Genomic DNA, 22911 nt, shown 5'->3' with positions numbered 1-22911 from the left:
AGAAATCTTTGGAGAATCTAGAGTTACCTGGAAAATCGACATTGGTCCAGTACATAGATGACCTCCTTGTTGCAGCAAAAACAAGAGATAACTGTGTCACAGATACTATTACTCTTTTGAATCACCTAGCAGATGAGGGACATAAAGTATCACCAGCAAAATTACAGTTTTGCAAACAAGAAGTAAAATACCTTGGTCACAGAATTGCAAAAGGAATTAGACAAGTGACAATTAAAAGAATAAAAATGATTCAGGGAATGCAACCTCCAAAAACACAGAGACAGGTCAGAATGTTTCTAGGAATGGTTGGTTACTGTCGCCAATGGATTAGTGGATTGTCAGTAATTGCAAAACCACTGCAGAGACTAACAAAAGCAGACATAAAAGACTCAATTGTTCTCACAGAAATTGAGATGGAAGCTTTCGAAAAACTAAAAAGAAGCTTGTGTGAAGCTCCAGCTCTAGGCATGCCAGATTATGAAAAAGATTTTGAGCTATACTGCAGTGAGAGGGAAGGATGTGCATTGTCAGTTCTAATTCAGAGACATGGGAAACTGAGAAAGCCAATAGCATACTTCTCAGCGGTACTTGATCCTGTTGCAAAAGCATTATCAGGCTGCTTAAAAGCAGTAGCTGCAACTAGTGTGAGCCTTGAGCATAAGTGAGGGAATTATAATGGCATTTCCTGTAAAAGTCTATGTACTACATTCTGTTGAAATTCTCCTTACCAGAAGTAAAACACAGCATTTGACAAGTAACTGACTTACTAAATACGAGAAGGTTATTCTGGGATCAGATAATGTCTCGATAGCAAGGTGTGTGAATTTAAATCCTTGCACATTGTTGCCTGATGGTACTGTTACAGAAATCAGCAATGAAAATGACATCGATCATGAGTGCTTGGATGTTTTGGAATATTGCACCAAGCCTAGGCAGGACATTAAAGATGTTCCTTTGCCTGTGTCAGATTTTGTTTACTTTGTTGATGGTTCTTGCCTGAGAACAGAAGAGGGTTTTCTGAGAGCAGCATATTCTGTCTGCACAGTTGCTAGTGTGGTCGAAGCATCATGTCTCGAAGGAATTCATTCAGCTCAAGTAGCAGAATTGATTGCTTTGATTCGTGCTTGTGAAAGAGCAAAGGAGTTAAAAATCACCATAGCGACTGACAGCCAATACGGATACGGAGTTGTTCATGATTATGGTCAGCTCTGGTCTCAAAGGGGTTATTTAACCTCTGCAGGAACACCCATCAGAAATACAAAATTGATCAAGAGATTGATTGATGGCATTCAGTTACCAGAAAAGATTGCGGTCGTGAAATGTGTAGCTCACAAAAAAGGCGAAGATTTTATCACAAAAGGAAATGCATATGCAGACGAGATTGCCAGGTACTGTGCGAAAAACAATTATTCAATTAATCGGGAAAAGGATGATGAACATGTTCTGAGTTCACTTGTGCTAACATCTGTGGTTGAAACATGGCAGGGAGTAAAAGATTTACAAGATGAGGCAAGTGATGAGGAAAAAGATACATGGTTAAAAGCAGGTTGCAGACAGCGAGAAGAAGATGAGATTTGGTTATACAAAGACGACAGACCAGTTTTACCAAATAGCATGATTGCTGACATGGCTAGAATGTATCATGGTCCAGGACATATTGGAAGAGATTCCATGATTAGACTATTCAGACAGACTTGGTATAACCAAAGCTCAGAATAATTGCAGAATCTTTTTGCCAAAGGTGCTTGGTTTGCCAACAAATGAACCCCAACAGAAAAACAGTTGTGAGCATGGGAACCATAGGACGGGAGGGTGGTCCTTTCACTAGGTTACAAATGGATTTAATTGACATGCCACTCCACAACAAGCTACGTTATGTCCTTGTGATAATCTGTTTGTTTTCAAGGTGGGTTGAAGCGTTCCCTACACGTCACAATGATTCAGTTACTGTTGCAAAATTACTTTTACGGGAGATCATACCTAGGAACGGTTTTCCTGTGACTGTGGAAACTGATCGTGGAACACATTTTGAAAACAGACTATTACAAATGATTTGTGAAGCCTTAAACATAAAACAGAAATTACACTGTGCTTACAGACCAGAAGCATCAGGTGTTGTTGAGCAAGTGAATGGAACGATTAAAAATAGGATAGGCAAAATGTGTCTAGCTACAGGTATGAAGTGGACTGACGCACTTCCACTTGTTTTGATGTCTCTGAGAAGTACCCCTGATAAAAAGACAGGTCTAAGCCCACATGACATTGTTATGGGCAGAGTCATGAGACAGGCATTTATACCAGTATGGAAACTGATGAGTATAAATGATAGCGTCATTTTGGAATACCACAGGAACCTTTCTGACGTCGTGACTTCCGTGTTCCATCAGGTGGGAACTGAAGTGCTAACAAGAGAAAAAGAGCAAGCACATGATCTGTTACCAGGAGACTGGGTGAGGACAAAAGTTCACCGAAGAAGAAACTGTCTGGTACCCAGGTGGCAGAAAGCAAGGCAAGTAATTTTGTCACAACAAATGCAGTGAAGTGTAAGGGTTTGAAGAGGTGGATTCATGCAAACCACACCATTCGTGTACCTCCACCTGAAAATCCTGACGAAGGTGACACCACTACTGATTCAGATTCTGAAGAAGAGCCTGAGAGAACTCCAGATCCAGAAGATCGACAAGAAAGTCGACATCTGGAAAGTTCAAATGCAAATGAAGCATTGAATGAAAAAGATTTGAAAATTGTGATACTAGACTCTGAAAATGATGAAGATGTGCTAGAAAAAGAAGCAGAAAAAGAGTCTGATCAAATTGTGATTCAAGACCAGGAGAGTATTGAAAAGCAGAAAAGAAGCTCTGAAAGCAGGAACAGGAAATCTGAAACTGGGAAGTTGGAGGTAATTGAAGAAGAAAAAGAAGACAAATTACCAAGTACCAGCTATAAGGATGATGTTCCTAACGGAGTGAAGCTGCCGAGTAAAGAAAGTCCTAAGTACAAATTTCAAGTATCAGACACAGAGTCTGAAGAGAGTGATGAAGATTCTGATATAAGAAAATTCAGAAAAAGAGCTTGGAGAGCAGAGTGTAATGTGTCTGAGCCAAAGAAGAAATTACCAAGAAAAGGTGATAACTGGCCAAAAGAAAATGAAGGCCTGAAATTCAAATTGGTAAACAGATCAAAGGAACAAGTAAATGAGATATCAAGTCAAAAAGGTGAACCTGAAAAGAAAAGTGAATCAGGAAAGAAAATAGAAGTCATTAGTAGTAGGGCAAAGAGAGTTGTGAAACCAAACCAGAAGTACAAGTCCCCTGAATGGACTTACATCATCATTCCACCTGTGGTGGAAGTGAACAGCAGTAGTCAGGAGGAGATAGATGACAATAGTGACAACGATTGAAGTGTTTTCTGGTAAAATTTGAGGTTTTTGTTTTGGCATAAGGCTGAAGAAATTGCGTTAGGTGACACAAGGTCGAAGAAATTGTGTTAGCTGAAAAACACATTGATGTAAGACGCTAGGTCGGAGAAAAGCTGTTAGAAGGTGGGGTTTTCTTAAAAAAAAAGAAAAAAAAAGTTAAAATAGGGGGGTGTTAGAAATTAGAAATTTTATCAATTTTAATTTTTTTGTTTTTGTTTTCTTTGTAAGACTTTTGTTATTGGAGTGAAAATGCCTTACACTTTTACTAATACCAATTCAAGATGTTCCCATTTTTAAGAGATGCTGTAAAATGTCTTTGATTTGTGTGGTCCTAATAATCCTGCTTTGGTTAGTTTTAGCTGTCATTTTCCCTTTTGGAATTGACAAGGAAATTTACAAGGCAAATATGACAAGTAAAGCTTCAGTTAAACAAGATAAACATGTTGCAACAGGCAAAACTAACAGAGTTATTGATCACAAACCAGAGATCCATCAAGATAGATCTGTTGGTGATTTTTCTAGCAATACTTTTTCAAGGCTTCTGGCTGAGTATGTAAAGGTCATGGAAGTCAAAGACTGTTACATCTGTGTAAAATTGCATGCTTCTGTTTCGGAGGGAGTAACCTACAACATGCTTCCTCTTACTTATGGCATAACCTGCAGTGTGATAGCTAGCTTATTTTATCAGACTGGTCGTTTAGAATATTACTATTCGAACCATGACGAGATTTTTGCAAACCTGAAAATTGAGAAAAGCTTAAATAAGCACAAACAAGCTAAACAGATGAGGGAATTTTTCATTGTAACAAATGAACTCACCTACGAGTATGCTTTTAAGAACAATTTGACATGTAAATTGAGAACTGAGGAACAATCTTTCCTGAATTTAGTTGAGGAGAGAAGAGCAATTTATAAAAGAAATGAGATGCTCAAGCAGACCAAATCTAAATTCTGGCAGTTAGAGGATGAAAAGCTTAATGGTAAATCTTTTGAAAATGTTGCTATTCACATAGACAAACCAATTAGTGGTAAATTTTGTATCAGGAGAGATAATACATTGTTCGACAATTATTTTGTGGGTGCAAGTCATTGTGAAGACACTTATCAAATCATGGGGGGTTGGGGATTCAAAGGTGGCAAGGATCCAATTTTTCCTGGAATTTATTTTGTATGTGGAGACAAAGCTTACTACAACCTCCCAGACCACTGGTATGGGACATGTTTTGTTGGACTAGTTTTTCCAAAAATATTCCATGTTGACAGAAATGCAGAAGGTTCATTTGAGATCAGCAATCATCTGAATAGATTTAAAAGAGAAAGTTTCTCAGAAATTTTTGGAGACATCTTTGAAGCAGTAATACCTTTAGTGGGTATAACCCTGAATGCAGGTAGAATCAGAAAATTGTCCACAATTGTTGACAGGTTGTCAACTGATACAGCTAGTGGCTTTCAATTAGTGGATACTGAGCTCATTGCTATACGGTCTACGGTAATGCAGAATCGTCTTTCTCTAGACATTCTGCTAGCAAAAGAGGGAGGAGTTTGTGGCATTTTACATGTCCAACATTGCTGCACCTATATCCCTGATAAGAGTCAGGGTATTGAGATGTACATTAAAAACATCACTGAGTTGCAATCTGAAATTGTACCCTTAGAAGACCTTGTCCCAGACCTGAGGCGGAAAGCCGGGTTCTGGAGGTACTCCACTGCTCTTTTAAAAATTGTTCTTAACACTGCACTCGTGTTCTTGTGTGGTGTCACTGTTGTTATTGTTTGTTTTTTAATTCACCAAGCACTTTTCAGTGCTCGCTCTCACTCAGCGCACAGCTGATAGTAATAGCTGTTCGCGCTCTCCTGCTTCCTGCTTGCAGCCGCCATCGCCAGCGGCGTGCGCGCTGGCTCCGCCCCCTTTTTAGGCCACGCCCCCTGATCACCCTACTTAAACCCGCTGATTCCTAGCGGTAGTGTAAACCTTGTCCCAGACCTGAGGCGGAAAGCCGGGTTCTGGAGGTACTCCACTGCTCTTTTAAAAATTGTTCTTAACACTGCACTCGTGTTCTTGTGTGGTGTCACTGTTGTTATTGTTTGTTTTTTAATTCACCAAGCACTTTTCAGTGCTCGCTCTCACTCAGCGCACAGCTGATAGTAATAGCTGTTCGCGCTCTCCTGCTTCCTGCTTGCAGCCGCCATCGCCAGCGGCGTGCGCGCTGGCTCCGCCCCCTTTTTAGGCCACGCCCCCTTCCTTGCCCCTACAAATGTGCTTTCAGAGGTCGCGCAGCGGACGAGCGCAGCGGGAGCGCCGTTTGCGCGCCGAAGGCGCGCCTAAGGGAAGCCCGTCTGCGCCCGTCCGCGCCAAGACCGCGCCAGGCGCAGGAACCCCTGCCCAACACCCTCTTGGCATCAGGTATGCACCCAATGTCCTTCGCAAACTTCAAGGCAGATCGGACTGCCCCTGCAAACTCGACCTCTCAACTACATTTGGTCCCACTAGTTGTAATAATTGTCGTTGGACCCTCAACTTCGCCACGAATCAGCCAACCCCTCCTACGCAACCTTGTTTCACCGGAGGTCTAATTAACGCCAGGTCCATGTGTAAACACAGTCAGGACATCCACGACCTTATTATTGACCACAACTTGGACTGCCTTATGATCACCGAGACCTGGCTTACTGAAGACAGTAACCCTGACATTGCCATCGCCCTCCCCTCAGGGTACTCCTTCCACAGACAGGATAGACTGAAAGGGAGAGGTGGAGGTGTCGCGGTCATTTTAAGGAATTCCTTCAGTTGTCACACATTCTGCCTCGACCCCCTCACCGATGCCGAGGGACTAGGTTTTTCCATCAAGCTTAGCCACACCCTCTCTTTTTCAGGTGGGCTGATCTATCGCCCGCCGGGAAATGCGACGAAATTCCTCGGTTCCCTCAACGACGCACTCGGTCATTTCCTTCTCCGCTACCCTCACTTCACCCTCCTGGGCGATTTTAATCTTCACTTAGAAATACCGATCGACCCCTCCACCAGTAACCTGCTGCAGACATTGGACATCTTCGACCTTCAACAAAGTGTCAAGCTGCCCACACACTCCCTTGGTCATACCCTGGACGGTGTCTGCTCTAATTTCCCAGCCATCTCCACCTCACCCCCCATTCCCCAAATCTGGTCGGATCACAGCCTGATCCCTTTCCACATTCTCAATGTCCTCCCTTCTAACTGCAAAAAACCAATCCGCCAACACACTCACTCCATTAATTGGAAAACTGTGCAGGCAAGTCTTATCTCTCACCCCCTCTCCCCTTCTAACGCCCCCCCCTTCCTCTGGAAACATCGATAAAGATGCTGTTTCTTTCAACAAATGGCTTTCGCAAGAAATCTCCGAACGATGTCCACCCAATAAAAAAGTCAACACCCTAAAAATAACGAAAAACAAAGCACCCTGGTATACTCCTGACCTTACCGCCGCCCACCTCCTCTGCAGGAAAGCAGAACGCAAGTGGCGTAGATCATACGACAACGACGATCGTAGCAACTACATACTCCTGAGAAAAAATTATCTCTCAACTATAAAATCAGCTAAAAAAACCTACTATGTAAACGCCATCAATGCCGCCAATCAGAAACAACAAACCCTCTTCTCCATAGTAAAGTCTTTTACCAAACCAAAAGCCCTCCAACCGGAGATCCCCCCGTCACAAGAGCTGTGCGATAAGATCTCCGACTACTTCGAGGAAAAAATAAGCTCCATTCACATCAACTTTCCCCCTTCCCCCCCGGTGTTCTCTTTCTCAGAGCTTGACAAATCTCGCCCGACCACAAATTGCCTCACTCATTTCTCTCCGGTAACTCTAACTCAAACCAGAGAAGTGATTCTCTCATGCAAATCAGGCTCTCCCTCTGACCCTTGTCCCCCCAAGATCCTTCATATCATCATTGATGAAATAAACCCCATCATCAACGAAATAATCAACCTCTCCCTCAAATCGGGCTCTGTCCCACTTACCTGGAAAAAAGGTACGGTTAAACCTCTGATGAAAAAGGCGAACAAACCCCCCTCTGATCTAACTAACCTTCGTCCCATCACCCTGCTACCCGCACTGGGCAAAATCACGGAACAATTAGTCCATAAAGAGCTTAAGGCCTTCCTCGATGCCCACAACCTACTTCACCCCCAGCAATCCGGTTTTCGGTCTAGACATTCCACCGAGACCGCCCTGATCGAGCTGACCGACACCATTAAAAACCTTCAAGATCAGAGGAAGAAGGCCATCCTGATCCTTCTTGACCTCACGGCGGCCTTCGACACTATTTCCCACTCCATACTGCTAAACAGACTTATGGATATCGGCATTACCCACTCAGCCTTAGCCTGGATCAGGTCTTTCCTCAGTGACAGGTCTCAGACCATCTCACTGGGCCCCTTCCAATCCAAAGAAAAAAAAATCTCGTGTGGAGTACCCCAGGGCTCCATTTTAAGTCCCCTTCTATTCAACATATACCTCATCCCCCTGCTTTCACTCATAGAATCGTTCGGCATAATCGTCACGTCTTATGCCGACGATACTCAGCTTGTCATCCCTCTCGAAGACAACTCCAACCTGGCCGAACTCAACCTTAAATGCTGCCTCACAGCGGTCTTTCAATGGATGGATAACAACCACCTTCGCTGTAACTCCAGCAAAACCGAAATCCTGCCCATTGGGAAGAACGCATCCTTTTGTCCCGCTCTGTGGTGGCCTGATAACTCTGCTGCTCCACCCCAGACAGTTTCATCGGCCAGAAACCTCGGAGTCATTTTCGATTCCGATCTGTCCTTTGATTCCCATGCCACTACCGTGGCGGGTAAATGCTTTGGCATTATAAAATCCATGAGAAAGTTCTGCGACTTTCTCCCGCTCGACTCCAGAAAGACCATTGCAGTAGCCCTCATTCTCTCTCGGGTGGACTACTGCAACGGCCTCTTGGCAGGGACCAAGAAATCCACCCAACTAAAACTGCAAAGTGTCCTGCACACTGCCGCGCGTCTGGTCTTAAAACTCCCACGTAAATCCTCTATTTCCACTGCCCTCAGATTCCTCCACTGGCTCCCCCTGCACAAGAGAATCCTATTCAAAATTCTCGTTGTAGCCTTCCGAGCCTTCCACAAATCTGGCCCAGTTTACCTTGCGAAACGTTTCCCTCATTACATTCCGGGTCGCATTCTTAGATCCTCTCAAGAAAACCTCATGACCCTCCCCAAATTCAACCTAAAAACCAAAGGCGGAAAAACTCTCAGCACCCTAGCTATCAGAGCCTGGAATAGTATGCCAAAGCATCTTAGATTCCAGACGCAAGAGAAACCCTTTAGGAAACACCTCAAAACATGGATTTTTAATCTCTCTGACGACTGGACTAAAGCAGCCATCTAAACCCCCCACTGCCCTCCCTCTGATCTGGTCCCAGGTTTTCATAGCGCCAAGATGCTCCCTTCGGAGCGAACGTCTGCGCTTTACAAATACCCCTCCAATATCCAATATCCAAGAAGAGGAAGATTTCTCAGAACGTTTGAGCAAAAGATTTGCAGCAATCAAAACCTGGTTTAAAAAGATTGGTGGTTCAATTCTTGGCAAAATACTGACACCTTTATTAGTTATAGTCTTTGTGATACTGTTGTTGAAGATCAGTTGCATGCTACACAAGAGAAAGAAATACCTGAGGGAAAAGAAGAGAATGTATAAGCTCAGAAAGGAACAGGAGAGAGGAAGAGAACTGGAAGAGTTTCATAGAACTCAATATGAGAGTTGCAGACAAACAGCTGAGACAAGACTTTAGAAATACTAACACAGTGAAAATTAAAACATGTTCTTCAATGGGATAAAATTTTGCCTAATTTTGGGGTGTAGTTTGGTGATTTTGAAATCACCAGATGAGGGAGTTGATGGAGCGAAATTTTAAAATATATTTATTTTGACTCGCAAAGTTAAACTCCCATAACAAAAGTAATTGTATTAATAAGAATGGAGTGAATATTACTAATCAACCTAGATTAAAATGCACACATGACATATGGGACTAATATATGTGCTCATATATGTGCTTTATGTTGCAAATGCATGTTCGTGAAAAATAATAAACTAATCTTGTCTATTGTTTTGTCAGAATTAAATGCGGCTGTGTTATTAATGGCATGTGCTTATTTGCGTGTGCTAATGTTTTGTCTTTTCGTCTTTATGTGGCACAATTCTGTTTGTTGCTAAAATGCTTTGGCTAGGTAACATTTATTAATGGGTTAATAATTAGCAAAGGTGGGTGGGTAACAGAGCGAATTCTATTTCTTTCATTAATCGATGTTTTGTGTTTGTTTATACATTAGTTTTTATGAATGGGCCTAAGAAAATGGCTGGCAGTGCTACAGACTATGAAAACTTGACCAGAGTGAAGCCTTCACTCATGCGCAGATGAAAGAGCTTTTTTGCTGAACAAACAACGTTTAATGCAGAAACAATTGTGGTCGAGTCGAATGTGTTCTTGGAGTCATAGCCAAGGACAGGAAGCTGTATGGCCTGCCAAGATTAGGAAGTGAAAAGTTTCTCCCCGGTAAAAGTATCTTTCTGGGGAAGCAAAAAGGATGGTGAAACTAAGAACAATAAGGGCTATGATGAGGCTCCGGACTTGTTTAGAAGCGCATGACCTAACTGTGGACTGACATGGCTCAGCCAATTAGAAGTTTGGATTCTCATAAATAATGTGTGATAAAGATACTTTAGCTAGTCAGAAAAGGTATAAAAACTGACCCATTTGGAGGGAGGGCGCTTCTCGCTTAACGATTCCTGTTAGGCGTGTCGTGCTGAAGGACTCTTTGGAGCACGTAAGGATCAATAGGGTTAAATTACTTTTTACCTTAAATTTCTTTAGGTGAAGTGAGTTTTAGACAGGGAAAATGGGGCTTAGGTGATGGAAAACTGTTTATTCTTCATTAAACATGCTAATTGATTTTGCTTGAAACTGTCAGTCTATTTTGCTATTCCTTTAATGAAATGCACTTTCTTTGAATAAATAGTTAATAAATAAGATTTTTGAAAAGACAAGCTGGTCTTGTTATTTCATGGTCTTGTTACCATCAGCAGATTCATTTGCCTAAGTGACTTAATTAAATTATAAGTTTTACAAAAACCATGGTGAATTCATTATACTGCAGTTGTATATAAATGTGTATATATTTTGTGAATAGGTTTTATTAATTAGGTCACATGATTCAGTTGCCCAAAAATATGTCCCGTTAGTTTATGGGCCGTGTGAGTGTTATATGATTAATGGTGAGTATTGTGGAGTTGGGTAGCGTTGCTATGACATATTTTCTATAGGGGCGCGGGATCACGTGTCAGTTTTCACAGTGCTGGTTGATTAGTTTCATTGCATTAATTTTTGTATTTAATCTTTTACATAGCATCCTAAGTAGGTTACCTAACCCCAAAGCCCCGAGTTGTTAAATGACCCATAGTACAGAGTGTTTTACAGTTGAGCAAATGTGTCCAGATGTAATTTTGGTAGTGCCATGGAATGATCAGCCAATGAGGTACTCGATGAGCAGGTATTTAATGACAAGTTCAAAATGTTCAAAATGTACGGTATTGTGGCTGCTGTTTGTTTGTACACAACCACCTCTCTGAATGTGTTTATTAACACAGAGTTCCATCTACCAGACAGTGCTCACCGAGGGGCGACTAAAGCACAGAACAAAATGTATTCAGTTATCCTGAGTGTGAAGGCACCCAGAAGGTTTAGGTGCCTGCCATGAGAGGCTAGGGATCCCTGCGCTTCTACAGACTCTGCCGTGCTCCTCTGCACCCGCAGGGCACATCTCAGAATCTGCTGCTTCTGCTAAGAATAGGTGAGGGTGATGAGGTTGGAGCATGCAGGAGTTTCCGGCAGGTTTCCAGGTTATTAAAAGTGATGATTCTGACGGGAGGCAAAGGAGTCCGACTTTGTCAGTTTGTTTGCACCAGTCTATTCCTCTACCATCTACGGGGCTCACAGTCATTTATCCATTCATCTCTCTTTGTTAGAGGTGCGTGAGCCAATATATTAATTAGTGGGTAGAGCCAGCCCGGAGACAAGCCAAAGCATATACGAGCCAGTGGGCGAACCGTGAAAATGATCGGCATGTTAATCATACAGTAAACATGATGCAAATGTGTAAATGTGCGATAACTTCTCTTCAGAATTCAAAAAAGTGCATTTTGTTAGCGAGTCACTTCAGTACACAAGATTATAGAGCTGAATTGAGAGGAAGTTATTAAAAGTACTCGTTTTAAACATGAGTTAAAACACTGCCGCTCCTCCAGCCTGACAACAATGCCAATTGGGAACTAAGGGGCGTAAGTTGCCATACATACCCCGAAAGTTGCGCAGAGTCTTAATATATTTAGAGTAACATCAAAATCTAGTTAATTAAACACGAGAAGTTTTTGTACAGCACGCATATTTCAAAGTGCAATAATGAAGATGAAAACTGAAGTGCCAGCAGGCAAGAAAACACGAATGGTAGTGGGGGGAGGGGGCGGGGGATGGTGTAAAGTCACAGACTGAGGGAGGGGGCGGGTGGAATGGGGAGACAGAGAAGAAAATAGTGTTAGCAGTAAAGAGGCCAATAGCCGTGGAAGGATACAAATGATGAATGAGGAGGGACAAACAAGCCTCAAACCAATCGGAAGGCAGCATTTAAGACAAAAGCCAATGGGCAGAGAGTGGGCGCAGCTTCCACAAAGCTTCCACACTACAGTGTATACTGCATGCCTCGCAAAGCGATGGTAGCGCATTCACGCTGCAATGCTAGGCAAGACCTAAAAAGGGTAGGAATGAGCTCCGAACCCCGAGGGACACCAGGAGCCAGACCTCTTTGTGATGAGGCGAAAGGGGAGGCTATAACTTTAAAAGACCACTTGTTCAAGTAGGGGACAACCAGAAGTCAAATATGAAGGTATAGATAGTTTTATTGTAGCTACTTTCATCAGACAGAGCTCCCATACTCCTCCCTCAGCAACCACCACGCCTAGAATGACCGGAAGACCTAGAACAAACTAGAATTCCAAGGATGACCAGTCAACCTCGCGCGGCAGGTCAATGAGGAAAGAGAGAGCACCATCATAACACCACTCCTTTAAAAAGAAGGTAAACCAGGCCAGACCTTTGCCCTGTACCCCCAGGTCAGTGAGGCGAGTTAATATTATTGCATGTGAGACAGTGTCGAAGGTCGCACTTAAATCTAGGAGTATCAGAGCCTGGGATTTGCCAGCCTCTGCAGTACTGCAAAGGGATTCAGTAACTGTTAAAATAGCAATGTTGGTGCTGTATGATCTAAATCCATTTTGGGAACAATCTAATAGTTTATATTATTCTAATATTTCGGTTAGGAGATTGTTTACATGTTTCTCCCCATCCTTGGACAGAAACGACAGAAGAGAAATAAGTTGATAGTTTTCTGGCTGAGTAGCATTTAGCGAAGGTTTTTTAGAAGAAGTATAACCTTGGCATGTTTCCATGATATTGATACTTCTTCAGTGCTCAGTAAGAGTTTGGCTAATTCTAGAAATATGGGTGTGACGCTCGCTTGAAATGTTAAAATATAATCAGGTTTAAATGGGTTATCTGGAGATCCAGATTTCACTTAACGCGTTAAGGTGGAGATAGAATCTATGTCAAGTAGAGCCAAGTGGTCCAAGGGAGCCCATTGCGAGTGGTAGGTCCCTGTGTCAAGAGAGACAGGTTAGACTGTTTTCTCACCCCTGTTAAAGTAAAGATAAACATAACTGACCAAGCTTGCTGAAGTGGCTGTTAGAAGCTTCCGCTTATCCAGGAGTGGAGGTGGGTTTATTCAGGTTGTTCACAACAAAGAAGATTACTTTTGAAAGCTTGCTGCTGCTTTTGATTTGTCGGCAAATAATTTGACACATGCTGTCTTAATCAGTTTCTAGTAGCATTTAATCGCTCTCAAGTATTGCATTCATGTGGCAGCATCACAGGATTTGTAGCAAGCGCACTCTAGTTCTTTGAATTGCTTCTTTTATGAGCAATGCTTCATTGACCCAAGCAACTGGGGGGCTGCTTCCTACTTTTATAGAGCTTGGCAGGAATAAAATGATCCAAGGCGGAATTGAGCCATGCTTTGATGGAAGTCTCCGCCTGTTCTATATTGGAGTCTTATAGACACACACTCCTTTCGATAAACCTTGAAAAGGCAGATGGGTCCAGTTTATGCCACTACTTTCTCATTGTGGGTTTACCAGTAATGTTTTTTTCAATGCTAGGTTTATCAATGGTTATAGGCACCAAATAATGGCTTGACCAGGTCACTGGAATAGGGGGAGCAGTTTGAAGGGTGGCCAGGTTGTAAAACACAGGGTTCAGCAGATGGCCGGCCTAGTGGCTGAATGTTTTAATAACTGAGCTAATTGGAAAGTGGTCATGTCATTAGTAAAGTCATAGATTTCTTTATTGTTGATTAGATCAAGATGAAGATTCAAGTCTCTAATTATGCTCAAGTTGGACAATTGAAGTGAGTGCAAGGTAGAGCACTCTATTAGAGAATCCCTGGGGAAGCATCGGAGCAGAGCCGGGGCACTGACTACAGTCCCCAGGCTCCACTACATGCCGCAACACTCTTCCCGTGCCCGGAGGCGCTTAAAGGCAGCAGCGAGGACCCGCTGTGGGGGCCGCACCGGAGCAGAGTCGGGGCATTCACTATAGCCCCCAGGCTCCACCACATGCCACATCACTCTTCCAGCGCCTGGAGGCGCTCAAAGGCAGCAGCGAGGTCCTGCTGTGGGGGACGCATCAGAGCAGAGCCAGGACACTGACTACAGCCCCCAGGCTCCATCGCGCGCCACATCACTCTTCCTGCACCAGGAGATGCTGCAAGGCAGCAGCTTGGTACCTCTGCACAGGACTCGCGCGGGGCCATTCACGCTCGTCGGAGAAGGCTAGGCTGGGACCCCCCCTTTAACTCCTACACTTCCTTGTTACAGGCCCACCATGGGCAAGAAAAATCTGAGAGCAACAGAGGAGGTAACTATTTCTTCTTTAGATACCTTTCTGGCCAAGGCAACATCGGCTTTAGAAAAATAAATCCCACTTATAGAAAAGAGACTTTGGTTGGGGTCAGGGGCAGGGCAGTCACCTAGTTGATTCTCCAACCAAGGGGGGGTGTAACAAAACTAGATGGGGTTTCTCTTCCAGAATTGCCGGCAGTCTCTGTACCAACCCCCGAACATTCACAGCCTGCCTCCACATTTAGTGGGAAACCAAACAACGCTATCTTCGTAAATGGTAAATGAAAATGAGGCCATGCGACACTGCCCTCCAAGTGTCCTGCCAAGAAGATCAGAAAGGTCGCTATGCCAGCGAGTTCCACATGTATGAATGGGCACCAACATTCAGAGACTACATTTCCCTCATATCGGTGTGATCTTCTTGATAACTTTAAACAACTTTTGCGACCGATCTATGCCGGTTTAGATTCCATAGCTCGCACCTTACAAGGTTAGCACAACAAATGACGGTAGATTCCAGTGGTAGTTTAGCTACTTCTATCCTCTAACCACCAACTAAGGTCAACCACTCTGATGTCTGTTAAACTCCTTAAAACTATGATTGTGAAAGTCATAATTTGTGAACTAATTGTGAAAACATGATCCTTGGTCGTGAGTTAGCTAAATCGCCCTCTACTTCTATTGGTCATCCTTGTGTTGAAAATCAGTGGCTCCCAGCAGGGATCCTAAAGGTCCAGACCATGCAGATTTGGTCCCTAGGTGTTGCCCAACGCAGGAGACCATACAAGATTCTACGGGTAAGGGGCAATCACACGACTTATCAAGACTACAGGTTAAGGTAAATCCCCCATCTACTCGGGCCCATAGCAGACCAAATCAGCAATAAATGGACTTCCCTCCTGCTGCTTGTCAGTATGTTAAAATTTTAATCAACGTGCCTTTACTACGTCCCAATCTTAGAAAATCTTCACTTCAGCTGAAGGTCAAGGCTCGACACTGGATGACTCAAAACTCTAATCAAGGTCATCTCATCCAAAATCATTTGATACTGACCAAAAGAACGCAGTGAATTGGGTCTAATGTAAAAACAACCAATAATGACTGGTTATTTTAAGATTTCATCATGAATGGCTAGTGAGAGACCTATTAGAGAGTTTATCGGTTGCCCCTTCACTCCATTCAAAGATGTATGCAGTCTCGTTGGGCTTTTTTGTATAGGTCCGCACCAGTACGTAGTTCCACCGTATTCACTCAGGGCCTTTCTTTAGTGAGAACTGGTCATATGCCTGTGCAGGTGGCTTTTGATGCCCTATCAAATAGGTACTCATTGTTGGAAGATATGGAGGCATGTGATTGACTGATCTTTCTACTAAATAATTTGTCTCAGCAGTCTGTTCTTTTTAACGGTTTCTGGGGAGGTACCTGTGGAGAGGGTTCGGTTGGTCGTTTTAGGTTCACTAAGCAGTATTACATCCTTACCAATTGACCCTACATCATTCTTCTCACCAGTACCGACAGTGATTCGGCCGCAGGAGTCCCCAAGTGATATAAAGGTTCTCTCTAGGAATATAGCTGGTTAAGAAGACAAAAAGGATAATCAAAATTGCCATAAAGTTTTTACGAATTCTGATATTATCGGCTTTCAGGAAGATTGGGCAGAGCAGTCTGTCTAGGTAAATAGCTACAACTCCTTTGTTACGCCAGCAGTTCCATCAGCAGCAGGTAGATCTAAGGGGGGCTTACTCAGAATTATAGCAAACACGATCACCCTAGGTAAGGTGACCTTTATCAATAACTCGCCCCATTTCATGTTAGCTTGGCTGAAGCTTCTGGGAAAATTGATTTGTTACGGATTCATTTTTTATTTTATTTTTATTGAGCATCAAACAAAGCATAACAGAGAGGATGGTGACCACAAGGGTACCAGAGGGCGTGCAGTTTCCGGAGTTGCATTACAAACAGCTATGGTGGGTTCAGCTTCACATAATCCCCAGGCCTGCTACATCCCTGCACAAAGTGAATGATGCTAGTTTTAAAGAACATATAACACCCCTCCCCCAAAACAAACAAAGTCCTCCCACGCCTCCCCCCCCAACCCGGTGTTAACTAAATTATAATGGAAACAATAAGAAAATAATACAGAGGAGGAAAATTTGGACATTGGCATATTGACTAGTGTTGAGATTCAGGCAAACCTAAAATATAGCTTAGGGGCCCCCTGGAGGGCAACGAGTCAGAGAAGGAAAACCTATAGTTGGAAAAGGTGCATGGCCCGCACCGTCGGAGGACAAACCGCAGAAGGCAGACCCTGAGACAGAAAGGTCACCAGAGGGCCCCAGTGGAGCACAAAATCTTTGTAATCATTCCGGAAAATGTCCGCAAGATGCTCAATGGAAAGTTTCCTCCACAGTCAGGCATGCCACAACGATATCGCAGGGGCATCTGTCTTCTTCCATGCAGCTGCTAAAGTGAGCTTGGCTGCCCCCAGACACGTAAACGTAATCGCTTTATCAGTCTTAGTTTGTCTGATCAGGGTGGGGTCTCTACATCCAAAGAGAGCAAAGTCAAATGAAACTGGAATGGGGTAACCCAATATGTCTTTGATATGAGATAAAATCTCGTCCCAAAAAGACGAATCGTAGGGCAATCCCACCATATATGCCTGAAATCCCTCTGTAGCCACATCCCCGCCAGCAGAGATCTGAGGTGTCTGGAAAAATGTGTCGAAGCTTAATAGGGTATAGGTACCAATCATATAAAGGTTTATAGTGAGCTTCTCGGAGAGCCATGGACTTGTTGTGCTTGGAGATGTCCCCCCATATATGTGCCCATTCCCCGTCTGAAATGTCCCTACCTAAAACTTGCTCCCAAAAAGTCATGTAACGTCCCCTTGGAGAATGTGTAGTGTGGAGCAACATGTCATAGAGAGCCGAAATAGCGCCTTTCTTGGAGTCCGCCTTATAGCCTACAAACTTCTCCATTTCCGTAAGCTCCCTGGTAGCAGCCACTCTAAAGGGAGGTGTCGAGACCCAATGCTTGAGCTGAAGATAGTGGTAATGTTTAATCTGCGGAAGCGCAAATTCTTTCCTACATTCAGCAAACGTCAAGACCTCCTCATAGCGGAACAGAAGGGCCCCTCACGTAACGCATGGGGGAAACCTGGATTAAAATGAATGGGTGTGTACTGGGAAGGGAATGAAGTTCAGCCCTCCCTATTTGTAACCTTGTCCCAAATGATCAGAGTCGTGCGGTGGGGGTGCTAAGATAGGCATTGGGAGGACGATCTCTCCTGGCTTTCCACAGCACATCCCATATATATCGCCCCACAACGGCACAGTCCATGTGGAGCCAATGCTTGGCAAATTCCCTGGCCGACCACTCAGCTAATACCCGTAACTGAGCAGCCTGGTAATATAAAGTAAAATCAGGTAGGGCTAATCCACCTTTAGCACGAAGACGTCTGAGCACATGGTGGGGCAGGCGCGCCCTCCCCCCTTGCCAGATGAATTTGGTGATCAGAGTGCGGAGGGTCGGAAACAAAGTACTCTCCAATTCAATAGGGAGTGCCTGAAATAAGTGTAAAAATGTAGGTACCACTGTAATTTTTATTGCATTTATTCGTTCTAGCCAAGAAATGTAGAGGGGCGACCATCGTTTAAAGTCTTGCTGGAGTTGCGTCAACAGAGGAGGGTAATTCGTTTTATAAAGTTCGCCCAGTCTAGCCGTGAGGCGCACTCCCAGATAGAGTAAAGAGTGCTTAGCCCATTGAAAAGGCGTCAGGTGTTTCAAGCGAAGCACCTCAGCAGGGCAGAGGGTGAGATTAAGTATAAAGGATTTTGTGTAATTTATCTTGAACCCAGCTACCTGCTCAAAGCTGCGTAGCTCTCCTTGTACCGCCTGCAACAATTTTGCCGGATCGGCAACCGAAAGCAGGATATCATCGACAAACAAGGAGGTTTTATGCTCAATATCGCCAAAGGGGATGCCCCGGATCTCGTCGTTGGGCCGAAACCTGACCGCCAAGGGTTCGATACTAAGGGCAAACAAAAGGGGTGAGAGGGGCCACCCCTGTTGGGTGCCTCTGCACAAAGCAAAAGGGGAGGAGGAACAGCTGTTTACCGTCACGCGAGAGGTGGGATGGTGATAGTTAGCCTTCACCATATTAAGAAAAGTGTCTCCAAACCCGAACTTCCGCATGGTTAAAAAGTGGAAAGCCCAGTCCACCCGATCAAAGACCTTTTCCGCGTCGAGGCCCACTAACACTGTGGGGATACAAAACCTCGTAGCCTTCTCGATCAGATGGACTGTACGCCTGATGTTGTCATGCGTTTATAAAGCCAGATTGGTCGGGATGGATTAACTCTGGTATCAGATTCTTTAAACGCTCTGCTAAAATCGTGGAATAAAGCTTGGCATCCAGATTGAGAAGTGTGATGGGTCAGTAGGAGCCGCAGAGTTGCGGATCCTTACCAGGTTTGGGCATTACCGTAATTACAGCCTCCGCCAGAGAGCTGGAGACCTGCGCATCGGAGGCGATGTTCTGAAATAAAGCCGTAAGATGAGGAATAAGCTCTGTCGAAAAACACCTGTAAAAATGAGCTGTAAGGCCGTCAGGTCCCGGGGCAATGTGCAATTTGAGTCTCTAGATAGCCTCCCTAACCTCCCCCTGTGTGATGGGGGAATCTAACTCTGCAGCTGAGCCTGGACATGCATTGAGTCCATGTATAAGCATAGACTACTCTCCTGCATTAGGTTCAACTTTAGGATAGAAATGTGCTATTGACCTAAAATAATATGGGCCGTAAGTGCCTTTTCCCAGTAAGTCTAAGAGCTGATCCAGTAATGTAACGATATACATTTTCTTAACCTTGAAAAAATGCCCCACCCTCCATATTGAGTGCGGGAAACTGACAACAGCACATCTGTGTTACATGTCATCTATATTAAAGCCACCTGACCGGTTGTTTTCAAAAGCCTGCTTTATTAACAACACCACTACCACCACCAATAATACCACTAACAGTACCAATACCACCACTTTAGCGCCTCTCGCTAACTAGTAATAGCAGGGGCACTGCACGAGGCGAGAGCTGCAGCCAAGACCATCCCTCCCTCCCTCCATGCCTACCATAAAACACAGCCCGCCCTGCACCAGAAGGTGAAGCAAGGGCCCTACGACAGCTGGAGTGTTTTTTATTAGGCCAAAGACAGCAAAGACAATACGCAATACCACACTGCACACTCAAATCACGGGGAGGGCAGGAAATAGCCCCCCTACTTTTTCTCCTGAACCACGACAGAGTAATCACGGAGCGAAAATTGTTGGAGCGCTTTGTTAGTGTTTATACCTCGGATCATATGTAACTCTTACTTCACACTTTGGGGGACATTAGGATGACGAGCGGACTTTGTCCGCCCGCCATCCTATCGGACTGCCCGCTATAAGGGCGGTGGTCCTGTGGGAGGAATTAGGATGCGCCCGCCACAGTGGCGGGTGCATCCTGCATTTTTAACAGAGCACCGCCCGCTGCAATGCAAAAAATGGACGTTGTGCTTTTCAATGAACAACATGACAGGCACCGCGTGGTGCCTGTCATGTTGTACATTGAAATGCACCCCTCATGTGCACCCCCCACCCCCTGGAGTCCATGGGGGCCCGCAACGGGCCCCCGCAGGGAGACTCCGCATGCCTTAATGCCGCCACAGAAAGGCATTGTTTACAGCCCATTGTAATATGGCTTGGGGTGGCTGATAGACACCGCCACCATATACAACCCTTTTCCGCCCGCATACACTAATCACCAGTATGTATATGACAAGCACATCAATTTGGCACTGAATGGCAGTGTAAAAAGCTATCAAAGTCCTTAGACTAGTACATAGATCAGCGGAAAACCAGGAGGGACAAAAGCAAAAAAAAAGGGAAAGCACGTTAGAAAGGGCCATCTCCAACAGAATTTATCAGGATTGGTATGTGTGATACAAAGGTAATACAAATCTGTGCAGTATGTGCATACACACATTTATAAAGGAGGACGGTTGGAACCTCTTAACTATCTCAGTAGAGCTGAGATTGGTAACCCGAAAATACATTGATCCCTCCCTATGTTTCATTTACACCGCTCGGTAATTGGGGATAAATCCCAGATCCGTGGCTATAAAGTTGGTTCAAGTATTGGTACCACTAAACAGCATATTACACCTATAAATCTTGAAGACTCACATTCACGTCGCACTTAAATCACATTTTTAGCTCCTAACATATAACTCAACTTTTGTCAATCTATTAATAATGTTCATTACATTTCTTTTCCTAGTCATCTTTTAGAACTCTCGTTCCCTCCCGTTCAAATTTCTTTCTTTCATATTTTGGCCGATATCAAATAATTACTTTATCCACCCTTCGTATTTATTCTCTCTGTATCACTCTTGTTTCTCTTCTCTGACCTCTTCTAGCTTTTTCTGCTCGCTCATCTTGTTCGCCCCTTCCTGCTGAAGTGACAACTAGAGCAGAATGAATTCAAGAGTCTCTTGGAATCCTTCATGTAGGCTTCACATCATAGCACAATCCTCATCAACACACCGTTGATGACAGAGAGTGCAGCAACCTCCTGTAGCATGGTCACACATTTGGAAGTCATGCTGAAGTCTCAGTCAAACCTGCCTAATTCTTCCAAACTGTGGGGAAGAACTAGAACTTCACATGTGACTTTGCTCAGACATCTGCCGTGTGCCGAGTAGTACCTGACTATTCTGCACAGAGCAGACCCTCTTACAGCAAGTGATCCTAAAGATTTCTGTACAGGGAGGAGAGGCCAAAAAGAGTGGCTGACAGTACCGCCAACATCTGCTAAGACAGACACACTTCAAAAAGACACACTGTAGATGCGCCTCAAACACACAGACAGCCTGCAAAGACAACTCTATCCTGTTCACATGCACACACATCCAACCTGCAGATGCACATCAAAAACACAGACATGCACGTTCCACTGCTTGAAAGGCCTCCTACCTGGCAGATCCAAGGTCAATGCACACACACACAATCCCGGCAGCAGACACACAACCTCTGCAGCAGATAATGCTATAAGCCAGCCTATGCCGCTGGAACCTATTGCAAAGACTGAGGTTTTACCTAGACTGAGATATGAAAACAGGGGCAAAGGGGCACGGGGCAGCAGGGGAGCCTTGATGTTCAGCGGCCTGGGGGACACGTTTCTGACACAGGGGTACAGGTGGACAAGTCAACAAACTGACAGGGAGAGCCGAGCAAAGAGTGTGCACAGATGTGAACAGAATTTTCACAGTGCAGTAAAAATGCCGGTGCAGTGGCACAAACTTCTCAGTACAGTAAGATGCATTGTAGTGGCACAGATTCCTCATAGTGCAGTAAACTACAGAGTGCACAGATCTGTCACAGTTCCTTAAGATGCAATGTAGTGTGCACAGATTCCTCACAGTGTATTAAGATGCAGTGCAGCGTGAACAGATTCCTCACAGTGCAGTAAGATGCAGTGCACTGTACACATATTTCTCACAATGCATTAAGGTGCAGTGCTCAGATCCTCTCTTTAAAACAAATGATGACCACAAACACCCCCAGGGCCAGACGGAAAGGCCCCCAGAGGTCCCTGGATAGAAGAGCCTTGCTACTGAAGATTTCCTCCAGGATTATTCAGTCTATTTCTACAAACACAGCACAAGGTGCTGACAATCTCCTACCTGAGCAGAAACCGGTGCAGACATTTCCAGACTCTCTCCTCCTCCTATGGCTGGGGTGGGGCAGGTACAGATTTGGGGTCTGGGAAGTGGGGGGGGGCTGTGAGGGTCTGAAGATGAAGATAACTGCACAGACAGACAGGGCGTCCTTCCTCCTCTGCAGCAGACCGGACACAGAGGGAGAGGCAGGAAGTGACGTCAACATCTGCTGCTTGTACTGTCTCTGCCACCGCTGACCTGGAACATGAAACCCTTCTCCCTTTCATACAATGTGCTCAGTGTATTCATCTCAGCAGGCGAGGCGCGCCCTCTGCTGGCCACTTAAAGAACCATCACATCCAGTCTCGAGTGAATTTAAACAAACAAGCATTTTGTGGCAGGAAATATCTGGGTGTTTAGAAGTCACAGAAATGAATGTTTTTAAGATACACACAGTCCTCGTACAGGGTCTCACCCTTGGTTGCTGCTGTAAAAAGTATTTCCAGCTTCACTTCACATGAGCATATTTAAACCACTGATGCAGAAGACTACGGAGTATTCACAGAGATTGTGAAGTGGAAGCGACCGTTTATATTTCATTAAATATATGAGAATACGTGTTAGTGGTGCAATTAAACTGGTCAGCCTATTAATGTTTTTATTTTATTTTTGAAACACTTTATTTACCAGGTTTTTCAGATGCACATCATTGTACATAGCAAAGTAAATAGAGAAAAATACCATGCAATTTTATACACCAGACCAAATAT

The 22911-nt window shown here is 44.2% G+C and overlaps 1 protein-coding gene across 1 annotated transcript in view; it reads right to left on the bottom strand.

The window, feature by feature from the left end:
- LOC144767469 (uncharacterized) overlaps nucleotides 1–22309 on the bottom strand; it is a 33580-nt gene extending 11271 nt beyond the window's left edge. Inside the window, exon 1 of the mRNA XM_078650890.1 lies at nucleotides 22166–22309. The gene's annotated coding sequence lies outside the window, so the exon portion shown is untranslated. The remainder of the gene's footprint in view (nucleotides 1–22165) is intronic.
- Nucleotides 22310–22911: the final 602 nt, after the last annotated feature.

The sequence above is a fragment of the Lissotriton helveticus genome, chromosome 1_1 (assembly GCF_964261635.1).
Source record: "Lissotriton helveticus chromosome 1_1, aLisHel1.1, whole genome shotgun sequence".
NCBI classification, from domain to species: domain Eukaryota; kingdom Metazoa; phylum Chordata; class Amphibia; order Caudata; family Salamandridae; genus Lissotriton; species Lissotriton helveticus.
The sequence above is the reverse complement of the archived record's forward strand: the minus strand, read 5'-3'. Positions and strand labels throughout refer to the sequence as shown.